Source organism: Athene noctua, chromosome 1 (genome assembly GCF_965140245.1).
Source record: "Athene noctua chromosome 1, bAthNoc1.hap1.1, whole genome shotgun sequence".
In the NCBI taxonomy this organism is placed as follows: domain Eukaryota; kingdom Metazoa; phylum Chordata; class Aves; order Strigiformes; family Strigidae; genus Athene; species Athene noctua.
The window spans coordinates 195,928,311-195,942,075 of record NC_134037.1 but is presented as its reverse complement, the minus strand read 5'-3'; the positions used below and the strand labels follow the sequence as shown (position 1 = coordinate 195,942,075).

The following is a 13,765-nucleotide window of genomic DNA, read 5'->3' as shown; positions in this document are numbered from 1 at the left end:
AAGATTAAACAAAGGAACCCACCAGCGGCGCTGGGATTTTCTGACGCACGTGTTGGCTGTATCACTCGGGCAGCCTTCCAGCAGGTATGCCCGTACAGCTGCAGAGCCATTCACTGCCGAGCTGTAAAACTGCTGGCAGGTCTCACCATCTGTGGTGAAGACTGTGTGAGAACTTTCTTCTTTACTGGATGGCTTTCAAGACAGATGCCACCGCTGACCCCATTAAGATAGCCAACGTTCAAGAAACAGCATAAGGCACTGCAAGGCTGTTCTCTTTTCTGTCCTGGTTGAGTGAGTCATGCAGTTTTGTACATGTTCCTGCATCAAAAATACTTGAATGCTTGTAACACTTTAACACTGAATAGTTGCAAGACTCTTCCCATCGAGTGTGGCAAAGATTAGGGTGGGAAACTGTGGAATTTTTAAGCTACACTGCTACCATTACAAGAAAGAAAATGGAAGGGGAAAGAAAAGCAAAGACAGCCCAAGAGCTAGCACTCAGAATCTTGTTTCTGAGCCCAGCACAGTCTCTGGAGAGAAATGTGTCCTCTGTACCTAGCCCATCACACACAGATTTTGGTCTTTCTGTTCACAAAATAAAAATGTTTTCTTCCTCAAAGCCCTTGCCAACAACTCTCCCAACCAACAGCATATGAACTTCATTTCTAGCTGATTCTGAAAGATATTTAATTAAAAGTAATTTGAAATGATATCTGACTGTTGCAACAGAAGCATCTGTAACTAAGCCCAGGGCCTCCCTACAAATTATTGTTTCAGGTATCTCATAATCATATAGAGTGAAAAGATGTATTTCTTCTGCATCTGTTCAGTATTCAGGTTACATAGCTAGCCAAACATTCTTACCCAAACTCTGTTGCTTTCATGGGAAAAAGTACATTTAAGTATGAAAATCCAAGTCATTTTATCCAAAGAGTTGTCTTCTTTGTTCTTTTCTTAACCAGTATAAGTTTCATCTGCAGCCGTAATAGATGCAGACAAGGGGAAATTAACCACTAGGCTCCTGGTTCAAAGGCTGCAGAAATCAGTGATACATCTTCCCTTGCCTTCAGTGGATCTTGGATCATATCCCAAAAGCTGACCTCTGACTTGACAAAAATAGTTACTAGACTTTCATTCAGTTTAATGATGCTTAGTGAACACATCTAAGGCATGTTTGAGCAGTCATAGGATGGCATGAGCAGGAAATACACTGAGCAGTAACGTGATTTAAAGAGATAAAAGTTATGTGGCATTTTTTAAAGATTAGCTCACACCATCCGAACTTTTTAATCCAGATGCAGCTAGCTGTTACGGTTGTGTTAGCCATCTGGTACTATAGTCTTTGGCTGAAAACAGAAGCAATACGTATCACCACAGTTTTTTGTTTCCAGGAAAAAGGAACGCTGTTTTTATGATCATCCATTCATTTGGTATCAAGCACATTTCACACTTGAGTTAACTGGAGACCTGCAGTTGATATATTCTGTGGTAAGAAGAAGGGCTTTCTATGGCTGATGGTAGAAGCAGAGATGCAGAGGGAAAGGTTGCGGTTTCAGTGTAACTGAATATATCACCGGGTTTTTTTAACTTTCCCTTCATAAAAAGATTCTTTATTCATTAACACATTGTCTCATTTAACGAAAGGGTTTGTAGTATTTTCTGGCTTTGCAGTTCAAAGCAGATAACATCTTCAGCCATATTTTGCTAAGCATAAAACCATTTGTAATTGCTTTCCACTAACCTGCCCAGCAAACTACCAGTAACTTGTTTTTGTATATTTACACACTTGAAAGCAACATTTTACTCTGTCCAAGTAACAGATGCATGCAAAAAAATTACCAGCAATGTAGAGCAGAAAGGAAACTGTGAAGGCAAAGGACATGGTGGCTGCTTAAAAATGGTATTTGTGGTACACCACAGCACCAAATGACAGCACCCAAGGGAACTTCCTGGCTTCTTATTGCCGGGGAGGCTGGACTAGATGACCCTTTAAAGGTCCCTTCCAACCCAAATCATTCCATGATTCTGATTCTCTCTGGGGAGACACAAAGTCTTTTTGAGAAGAAAAGGAATGCTGCTGCCACACCATGCACTGAGGGATGCCAGGGTCTCTTGTATCTTCTGTGTCCTGGAGATAGGAATAGAGTTGGAGCAGGTCTGTAACCTCAGGTTTCTCTATGTCTCCTGGAAAAAAGCTAGCACCCAAAAGGATGGAAGAAGATAACAAATCCTGGGTCTGTAGTTTGTGGCACAGAGTTAGGAAGTGATACACCCCAACAGGGATGCTCAGCTATTGGCTGCCTGGCATCAGTTACATCAGCTTTTTGGGGTATAGAGTCTAGCTCCCTCACAGGTTGCCATTAAAAATGCCCCCACTCTCTATTTCAATGAAATAAACCTTCATTTCTGTCAGTCTGGTGCATGGGTCCCTTCTCTGCTCCCAGTTATGTCCAGGCTGACCTGCAGTGCTCTCTGTTGTCAGGCTCACTGCTACGGCTTGCCTCCCACAAAGCTGACTAGCAGGCAGATTTTCCCTGTGCCATGCCTTCTATTTCAGCATAAGAAATTTCACACCCCAAGGCCCCTGTCAGCACTTACCACCTCACAATTTTACTTTAGGGCTATTGGTGGCCAGGAGATGCCTAGGAGGGCCACATGGCCTTTTCCTGAGCTGTCACTCAGCTAAGGATGATCCTGCATCCCACAGTGTTCAAACACCCATCTTTACCTTACACATATCATCCAGCTATTGTGTATCCTAGGTACCTGTCAGCTCAGTATCTAAATCCCAAAGGAACAACTTAAGCAACTGAGGGGAAGCTGGAACTGGGGGCAGATTTCAGTGGAAGCTACTCATCTAACCTGCTGAGGTGTCTGAAACACTTCCACCGAGGTATATATATGTAAGTACTTGAATAACTTAAAGGATCTGGACTTAAGTGCTGATGTCACTGTTCAAAATGGCTCCTATGTCACTTAATGCTTTATTAAAAAATACTAAGTGTTAACTACTGAGAAGCTTCAGAAATGCTGCAAATATATATATAGCTGCACAGGCTTCTCTGAGCAACAGCAGGTTATACCAAATTTAGCTGCTCACATGTCTTTAAGAACAAACAGGCCAAATAATCCAGATTTCTAAAACCCCACTGGAAAAATATTCTAAGAGATAGGACCTAACATTGTGACAGTGGGAATTTACTCTTGGGATTAGAAAAGTCCAGCACATTACAGGTAGATTAGTGGACAGCTGGATTCACCCTGTCCATTAAGATCTAATAGGTCATTCTGTTTCTTAATAGGTCAAAATTTATAAATCTGATCTTCAAAATGGTCTTGGGAAGTGTTATGCATGGGCAAGCTCTGCTACAGTTGAAATGCAGGGCTATGCCTGCGGTTCTCAGAAGCGGCGAGCTGCAGCACAGAGAAGGGTAAGCAAACTCTACTTTTTGCCATTTTCCTACTGCCCGCTTGCGGTCCAGCTGACAGCCGTGCAGGCAGGCTCTCCGGCATGCCTGGGCATCCCCGGGAATATGGCTTTCCATATGATCTGAAGCGCCACGTGGCAGCCATGCCTGCAAGCCTGCAGTTGGCGCAGCAGGCAAGGCTGATCTTGAGGACAGACTTTGGCAGGCAGGAGAGACATCCCCTCGAGGGAAACTCCATGTGTTTCATTGAAAAGGGAGCTGGCAAACACGCCTTTTACACGGTCCCGCTATTGCCATTTACAGTTTGTGAGCACTGAGGGTCAGACTGCCTGCCTGTGGTTGTAAAGCATCAGATTCTTTGTTATTTTTCTGTCTGTGTCTACATTTTTGCAGCGTGAATCCACTGTTTGTTCCTGAAGAAGAACCCTTGCTAGCAATAGCAGGGTTGAAAGGAGTCCCCAGCCTGTCCTCCAGCTGACGGAGCTGGAAACCTCCACTCGCAACTGCCTCTGTTTTGCACTCAAGTGAAGCAGCAGCTAAATCTTGTGCCTCAACCTCAAAGTGCCTGTCAGTTTTGCTAGCTCTGGAAACAGCATCACTGATAATTAAAAAAGGAAAAAAGGGGGGAAGAAAAGATTGAGCGAATGAAATGAGCAATATCCAAAGCAAATAAGGAAAGTAATGACATAAGGGGAGGCAGTGGGTGAGCTCCCCTGCCCTGCTCTGCTTGGGGCCTCGTCCATCCTCCCACTGCCATGAATTGGCGTGGCAACATGATAGGGAGACAACCACGTTTCAGGGCTAATATACATCCTCCATCCTCCCATCACAGCTGCATCTGGCCCTGCGGTGGGTTATCCTCTCTCTCCAAATGTTCAAGTCATTATCAGTTTGACAAATCCAATATATATAGAAAGATCTCCAGGCAAAATCTGTATTTCCAGAAAACGAGATTCCTATACCATCTGCAGCTAATTGTTTCATACCATATTCGTCTCAGTCCTGCTGAGCCCACTCTAGGCCTGCTGAGCCCATCACTTACCCTGGTTTTACACTGGAGGAGCTCCACCGTATTCAGCGGATTAATGCGATTAACACTTTTGTGTGTAAGAGCAGAATCTAGGGATGAAGGAGCATCCACTGCCACCACAGACCACCCTCGTCATCAACACCGACAGGGACGTGCTTTGGTGGCAAGCGATGAGTCTGGTTTTCAGGGCAGAGGGAGGGGAGGCAGCCAACCAAAACTCAGGCTGTGGTGAGGAGAGGAGAGGAGAGGAGAGAGGTGTTGCTGCCTCTGAAATCAGATCGAAAGCGCGGGGCAGGGAGATGCCTACTGCAAAAGGCTGTGGCAATGGCTCTGCGCTCCTTTCTCGCCTAGGGTGATTGGCAGTGTTTCCCCTCATTCAAAATTAGAGAAAACAACAGAGCTCAGCAGTAATCTCTATTCTAGAGCCTTGTTGAAACTCTAGACACACATATCTGACAGATACAACAGAGATTAATGAGCCATGACCAGAAGTTTGATTTTTCTGTCAAGTGCTCCCATCCGTTTTTAATAAACAGGGGAACAACATAAACTCCAGCGCCTGCTCTCTGCCGTTTAAACTCGGCAGGTTGCTTTTGGTACCATGTGTGTCTGAGCTGAGTTATGATTCCAAACCACTGAAAAATGCTGGGGTTTTGTTGGGTATTTTTTCCCCCCATTGGCCCTTTTGTGGCTGCTCTTGTGATGAGCTTTGCTCCTTGCATATTGTTTCTTTTCTCCTCAGCATGGACTGTCTGGTGTTTTACCACTGGAAACTGTCAAATGTAATATCATGTTTACAGCTAAATGAGTTCAATTTAGTGTCATTGGTGTATTATCTGGAGCACATAAGTGCCTAAAAAGCCCAGTGCTTTGTTTTAAACAGCACTTCTCTTTATTTTTTTATGGAGTTTTGGAACATGCCTTCCTCATCCCTTCCAAGTACAATGGGCTGAGCCAGCTAGAGCAGAGCCTAGGGAACGTGTCGTAGTCTTTTTATGCTTCTGGTTACTTACATTATGATCAGGCATTGCTCTCATAAAATAATAATCAGTACATAGACATCTGAATTTGTCAGGAATTTGCGGTAAAGCAGTCCCTAAGGATTTTATGCCACAGAAATATGTTTGAGAATTCCTCTATTTTTATTTTTCACAAAGCGTGATAGAAGCCACAAACAAAACAAAAGACTATCAGAGTATGGCTTATACCCTGAGGTATTTATGGGAGGGGAAAAAAGAGAGGATGCTGCCATAAATCTAACTGGCCACAGAATGTCACTCTTGCTCCATGAAAACAAAGCTGAAAGGAAATTTACCTGGTAATATAAAACCTGAGTCTTAAGGAAGGCAGCTCAGGGAAGCTCTTGCCTGTAGACAGATGAAGTACGTCTACATGTACGAGTCGGTATGCACACCCCCTCCCACAGAAAACCGAATGTCATACCTAAACAAAATACCTTTGCAAACTGCTGGAAGTCTGATCTGGGTCTGCATCCAAAGTCGAATCCTGCAGCTGACTCTTCTCCCAAAGAGTCTCACCAGTGGGTCTGGGTTGGGGGTGTGCTTTGAGAGAAAAAAACCCTGGATCCTAATAACTCTCCCCACACTGAAACAGGCATGCACAGAAGGTCCCAGCCTGTGCTTAGGGCATTTCAGTCTTCGTGCTGAAAACACCTGATTTTCAGTAGGATTCTGGCTGTGAGTGAAGTCCTTTCTGAGATGGGGATCAGGGCCACAGAGAAACGGGCTAGGCTACATTATTTCAGACAAATCTTGCTCTTGAATAGAAAGCACTCTCAGTTTCAAAACATGAAACAAAAGCTGCCCTGAAATTGAAATTGTCCTTGACTTGATGCCGCCTACAACTGAAATTGCCACTAAATTTAACAGACCGATGCTTAACATTTAATTGCCCCTGAAAAGAAGTCACCGTCAGGAAGGCTCAGTATCAAAAAACAAATCTTTTGATTTTGACTCAGGGCTTTGTTTCATGTATCAGGTACCTGCTTCTTCAAGCTGTGACCTTGGCTGGACTACGATGCAGAGGTCACCCCCCTGTGCAAGGGAGGGACCTCGCTGCAATGCCACCTCTATGTAGAGGGGGAAGGCACCAGCTGCAGGGCACCTCCACATTTCTCCTTTGGGAAAAAAAGCTTTCCCTGGGGTCCAAAATGAGATTGGGGAAGCAGAACAGGGATTATCTGCTGGCCTCTGGGAATGGAGAGTTCTGAGGCTGAAGGACTGAGATCCCCCCTCTTCCAGCTTGGTGAAGCTTCTCTGGAGAAAATACTAGAGCTTGTGTGATCTGTCTGTGGTCTGCTGAAAACATATTTTTACAGATGAGCAGAGGTGAAAGAAAGTGGTTTTCTGCTCTTACTGTATTTTGCATAACTGCAAGAACTTTTCCTGTCTCAGATTGGCCCCAAAAGTGCAAATCTTGAAAAAAAAAAAAAAAAAGAAGATAAAGAATAAAATACAAAAATTTAGATTCAATCAAAAAGAAATTAGTTCTAAAATGTTGGTCTTTGCAAGCTTTAAAGTGTTTTGACTTAAGGGTGGTTTTTGATGTTTTTGGTGTAAATTTACTTAGATTTCAACACAGAAGCTTACTTTCAGTCTAAAAATTACATCTTTTCTTTTGAAAGTATAGAAAGAGGATATTTTGATAATTTTAAAAAACATTTTCCAATTGTATTTGAGTATGGCATATTCATTAAAAAATCCCCCCTCCTCTCTAAGGCTTTGATTTTGACAAATCCACATTTTCCAGTGAAAAACATTTCCCAGAACACTTCCCAATTTTCTCTAACACTTACATCTGTTCTTCTCTGAGAACATGTCACAGCTGTAGATTAACAGGAATCACACAGAACACAGTTCATTTATGGTCAAAGTAATATTTCTAAATCAACTTGCATTTAAGAGTAGTGAATAGTACATGTCCATATACCAGCAATGTATCATAAGGATTTTGTACTGCTTTTATATTTTTTTACATTTCTTTTGCATAATTATACACGATTCATGTGTAATTGTAATTTTTACAATTATTTTACATAATTACATGTTATTAGAGCTGAAATTTGGGCAGAATTAAAGACTGCAAGCCAGATCCTAAATGTTTCAGCCACCCACCCTGATGGCATCATCTGTCTCCGGAGCTGGGCAAATTGGACCAAAAGGAACTACTGTCCTCTGAAATTAGAACAACCCCATAGTGATACACGACTGCAAAGTGTCAAGGAAAAGGAAAACTCTTTGTCTCTGCTACTTTTATTGTCAGCTGCAGCTTTGTCCTTGTATCGCATGATGCCAGTTAGACATGGAACTTCCAGGGAGTCAAAAGGAAATTTGTGCAAAGCTGTGCACTGCTCTCCTGAATTTGTCCCTGCTCTGCCTTCCTCTCTGGCCCCCAAACCACAGGCACTCAGATGCAAGGCAAACCTACCGATGGGCTTCTGTTTAGTCCCAGAATATTGATTCCTCTGGCAAAAAGATCACATTTTCCAAGCGCTTGGTAAATAAGGGGAGGAAGGGTCCCACACACAGCAACCATGTGGTGTTTTCTTCACTTTCCCCAGGCGGCTCAGGCATTTTCTTCATCAGAGTGGTTGCTTAGTGGCACACACTACCCTCTGTGAAGGTGAACATTAATAACAAGTTTAGCTCCTGGGCTTCACTTTTTGGCCGTCTTTCTGCTCCTCAGAGCCCGCGAAGGCCTCTGTCGGCTGAGGCATGCAGGGTGGGTGCATGCCTTGCTTCCCCTGCTGGATTATCCCTCATCCCCTCTGCATTTTAAGAGATTTGGTGGGCCCGTTAACAGCTTCTACCTGTTTTAAGACCTGTGACAGGAGGCTGAATGGCTCACTTCATGCGGCCCCATTTGCCCGCCACTCCTGCTAGTGGTGTTGACATGATTTATGTAAATCATAAAATGTGGCGGGGTGACCTCACGAGTGTCCAGCTCTCCTCACGCACGTCTCCAGGCAGAAGGGCTAGTATTTATAAACAGTGGTATATTCACGTCTCAGTAACCTGCTTTATTTACACTGCTTGCACAGGGCTGCTACCGCATAAATGAAATATTATTCCCCGCCATGTGCGTTTCGTTTTTCTGTCGGCTGTGTGTTTTCTTTCATGCGTTGCCCTCGCTGTCGGTGAGCTTGTCGGCAGCTCTCCCCAGCACGGGGCTGGAGAGAGAGCAAGAGGGAGAGTTACGTTCGTTGCCATTTCCAGGGCAGCGTGGTGACAACCGAGCATGGGACCCCCAGCTGGGTGACTAGGGAAGCCTTCATTGGGCCGGCAAGCTGTGCCTCCATTTCCGCAGGCTGGAGGGGAGAAAGCCAGTACCTCTGTGTTAACAACCAGTCGGGCTGCCACAACACGTTTGAACCCCCTGCCTTTGCTCACGGTGCCCCAGCCCATCACATCCTCCACTTGCTGGGCCACTGCTGGTGGGATGCTAGCTCCTGGGAGATCCTGGTCTTGGCTATGCTTTGAGGAGGGTTGACAAAAGTTAGTCAAGCCATAATCTCAAGTTTATCAGGCATCTGGATATGGCTGAACCAGATGGAATTTTCTAGCAAAGTCATCTTTTCGCAGTCATTTTTAAGGAGATCTTTTTGCTACAGCCTCCAAAAGATCTTGTTTCTGGCTCATGAATTAAGAGAAAAATGTCTTCTCTCCCAAAATAATCACAATAATGAACTCAACAATAAAAGCTGCTTATCACCCTTCTGGGTTTGGGGTGGGGTTTTTGAATATTGGCTTTTCACCACTAATTAAAAAAAGGGAGGGAAGGTTTAATGCTTTTTAAAATACCTTGTTTAAAGTAGTGTCTGGTTCACTATCTCCCCAGCTTCTGCTATTTTGAAAATGCCTTTTTTAAAAAAAAATAATAATTAATTTTCTCATCAAGATGTTTATGGTAAATATTAACTTATGAACAAGTCAAAAAAATCAATAGCTGGAACTCCGTCAATCTCAAAAGACTGTGCACATTTCAAAATCAACTCCATGGCCTGAAGCTCCAGAGGAGAAAGAGCTCTCTATTGCCTTTACTGATGGAAAGGGAAAAGTATCTCATAAAAAAGCTCCGTTTCTGTAAACTGCATACGCATGACACCTCTCTAGCAGCACTTGAACAACATCTAAATCATGGGGCTCCAGAGTACTCACCAGCTTCTGGATTCGGATGCACATTCTGGCCACATCCTGGCCGTGTGCAAGGATGGGACCTGTGTCTAAAACGGATCCTACTTCTCCTGTCCTGTACCATGGTTTCCACAGGAAGAAAATGCCCGTGTCTGGACAGGGAGGGGGACAGTCAATGCTGTGAAACATGAGGGACGTGGAGAGTATCTCTCTGGTGTCCGTTAGAAACTGGAGCTGGGGCAGAGCTAAGGAAGGATCAGGATTTGGGTAGTCACTTGTTTGCTGCGTACCCCAGGAAAGTTTAACTGCCAGCCTGGGGTCGTGGGCTGTGAGAGAGGGAAGCAGCTCCGCTGGGGATGGCAGGCACATCTGGAAGCAGACATTTGGCTTGCGGCTGCAGCCCACGTGTCAGGTTTGGTGTGTGTCTGGAAAAGTGTGCTGCGAGGACCATCACCCCCGGGACTGGGGCAGGGAGAGCGAGAAGAGCCAGATGACTGAAAAAACTTGCAAAGGGAAAGTACTTTTCTCTTTATGTGCTTGCATATCCTTTTACCTGGCCTCCCAGGTTCACAGCTGCATTTGCTTTCCCCTCATAAAGATTTCCTTTTTTTTTTTTTTTTGTCGTTGTTATTCCCAGAATGCAATGGAGGAATTTCTGGTTGTTAAAGCATTTGGCAAGGCTGTGGGTAAGCCTCCCTGGTTTGCTGGTTGGGATTACAAGGCAATTTAGTTATCTGTCAAAATCCACTTGTTGAAACCTGGGCCCTTTTGCATTTCCCCATCTTTCAGAAGGCTTTTTTGGAAGGGTCTGATTCTGCCCACCCTCCCTCATAGCAGATAGCACTTTTATCCTAGCAGCAGTGGCATTGCCGATGCACAGCCTGCATAAATAGAAGGTAGCAGAATCTGGCTTCAGGAAATTTTCAATATTCTTGAAGTATATAATAAATTATTTCAGAAATCTAAATGACACTGAAATGAAAAATTGCCCCATTGAACCAAAGGGAAATTTGGCTGGCTGGGGAACCCCTACATTTAGTATTTGATATTTTGGAAAATATCAATATTCTCTTCAGTTTCTAGTTGAGGAACTGAGACCACATTGTAATTCTTACAAGATGGATTTCCTGCTCTCACTCAAGGGGTTTTCCCCATAAAGTTTGGTAGGAAGTGTGTTGAGCCTCATTAACTCTCATCTTGTTGCTGAAACAGTGCTGGAAACTGTTGGAGCTGTGTATCAGCCAAAGCTACCTTGGCTGTGTGGACAGCAGTGAGGAGCTGCTGCAAGGAGAGGTGAACCAAGGTATGGTGAAAAGCAAAAGCAAATCAAATACAACTGCAGAAGGAAGTTTGTCTCCAGCAACAAACACTGTAATCCCATCATTTTTATGTGTCAGTACCTAATGTCAGATTTCCTTTCCAAAATCGGACAGGGGTGAGTTGGGAACTAAGGAAGCCATTTCAGAGTGCTATCCTTTGAGACAGCTCCACCTTTACTCCTGTTATATTTAATTGACTGTCCACAAAATCTCTATAATGACTCTACAGATCTCAGGAAAAAAAAAAATTGCTTTTGCTCTCTCCATCACCTGTTTTATCCTGGCACTCTTCTGTCAGCTTCTGTAGAGCTGCTTCCCATTTACAGAGGAGTGCAGGAGAGGAGAGCTAGAGACTTTGCATCTGATTTTTTACACATTTTGCATAGTCTTCCTTTATCCTTATCCCAGTCTAGCTCTCAGTGAAACAATTAGAAAGTCACCTTGAGGATCTGGCTCTGAAAACACTTCAGCACCTCCTAAAGAGAAGACAACAGGAGCCAGCAGCGCTCAGGATACTGTGTCTCACAGGACTAGACTGCGATCTTGAGCACATTCTTTCTATTTTATTCCCTGGCTCAGGCTTGGGGTAGCCCACGTACTTGACTCCAGATGCTAGCAATATAGAGTACATTGAAAGCAGAGTTGGGCCAAAGTGTTCTCTTTGGACTTCTTTTGGGAGTATTGGAAAACACAGATTGAGATTTAGGGTGTAAACTTTCCTAATGGAAAGATTGATACAGTCAGTGTGATTTCTAGGCAGAGGGAGAAGGCTGGGGAAAACCTATTCCCCTCCAGTGTATCTGCTGCATGATGTGAGCAGCAGTGTTTTCTAACCCGACATCAGAAATTCTGCCTAGGATGCTGTGTGTGCGTGATATTGCTGAAAGGAGAATAACATGGTATTGATGTCCAACTATGCAGGCCTTAACCTTTTAGCCCCAAGGGACCGCTGGGAGTTTTGTCTGAAGAGCGCCTGTAGGGTCAGGGCACAAATTTGCAGGTGCAAAATAGCATTTGCAACTACAGATCACAAAGGTGCAAATGTCACATTCTGGTCTTTTGCTCTGCCATTCGACAGGCTGCAGGCAGAAAGTGGGGCGCGGCACAGAGCTCCAGGAAAAGCTGTGATCCTAATTGTTTAATAACATTCCAGTCAAATGTCCTCCTGCTTCTGAGATGTACTTTTTCATTTTCCGGCTGGACTTGGACACCGCCTCTTTCTGACAGTTTCTCAAGTCATGACCTTCAGAGTTTGCATGTGGCTTCTCTTTCTTTCTGCATCCAGCCTAGAGATTTTACAAACCTCCCACCAAGGGGGTTGGTTTATTTTAGATCGCACTGACACCTGCATTCTTGTACCTTTCTGTGTTCCCAAAGAGCTGTAATATTTACCAACAAGAATCTCTTTTCAATCTAATCCAGTTCACATGAATATCACATGAGGCTACCTCCTGCAAGAGGCAGCACGAAGATGTAATGCGTGTTTTTGTGCTTACCATCTTCCTTTCCTTGTCCTTATTTTGCCTTCAAAGGGGCTGTCTGTGTGAAAAGGGTGAAAAGACACGGGACTTGGAGTGCAGACCTGTCTGAATTAACTTAACGGTGAGTGCAGCTGAATATTTGCTATCTGGAGAGCATACAGTACAGTGATTGCATTTATTAAACATGTCAGGGTAATTTCCAAACTCCAGCACTGCCACAGTGCTGTGAGAGAAGGCTTGTATTGCTGTATGAGTCCAGCTTGTCTGCCAACATGTCTACCCGTTCTGCAGGTGTATGAGTTACAGCCCAAGGCAAAAATATCCATGCCTTCCCCAAAGATCTCATGGTGCTTCTGCAGGCCAGATGGTTCCAATTTGAGGCCTACGCTCAGTGATGTAGCTGTATTGAGTTTCTTCCCTGAAACCAACAAAACCTGCTTTAGCATTTTGCTTGGATTAAAATATTTGTCCCTTTTTTCACAGGGCAGAAGAGGGACTCCTGAAGCCACTGAAGGAAGGAAATCATTACAGGGTTCTACAGAAGTAGGTCATGTGCTACAGCTGCTCATAGTTTAAGAGGAAGAAACATGGGACCTCAAACATGGAACATGACTCCTTCAAAATGCTTGAGAGCAACCCAAGAAAAACATCCTCAGAGGCTTATTTAATAAACATTATCTATAATAGTCTCAATGTGTGCTCATGTTTCCTTAGGAGTTTGCACCTACTTCCCAGAGCTAACAAGATTCCAAAATAGAGCGCAGAATAATTTAATGAAAAGGATTTAATAGTTTGTGTTAAAGCTAATATGGTCCATTAGGAGCTGTCATTTTATAAACAATGAAGATATGTTACCCTCTCTATTGCTGTAAAGCCATTCCAAGCAAGGTTTGTAAACAGTCAGTAATGATCTATAGAACACGCACAAAAGACAATTAGAGCCACATTTGAAAAATGTGCTTTTCCTCCTGTTTGATTTCTTTTTAAGTAAACCTAAAAGGAGCATATATGTATATAGAAGGATAAACACATAGCATAACAACCACATATATATATATATATATATGTATACATATGTGGATTTCATTAGCAATCATACAATGTTCATTATCTTAAAAGCAGTATTTCCACAGCTCAAAAAATGTCTAAAGTGAACTGTTAAATCAAGGGAAAAGATTTTAATTATAATCAAAGTGTCACTTCGCTACGGCTATTTTTTCTCCTAGCAAACTAACATTTTTGTGAAGACAACCTGCTTCCTTTAACAACTGTGAACTCAAAAGAGTATGGAGGGCAATAATGTCAATTTCAATGGGCAGAGTTTTTTCCTTCACAGTGAGACTTAATGTAACCA

The 13,765-nt window shown here is 43.5% G+C and overlaps 1 long non-coding RNA gene across 1 annotated transcript; it reads left to right on the top strand.

Annotated features, from left to right (window-relative positions):
* Positions 1–2,778: 2,778 nt before the first annotated feature.
* On the top strand, positions 2,779–13,063 carry LOC141972545 (uncharacterized). The gene is made up of 4 exons (XR_012635417.1): positions 2,779–2,903; positions 3,303–3,431; positions 12,463–12,532; positions 12,895–13,063. It is a non-coding gene; the product is annotated as an uncharacterized LOC141972545 (long non-coding RNA).
* Positions 13,064–13,765: the final 702 nt, after the last annotated feature.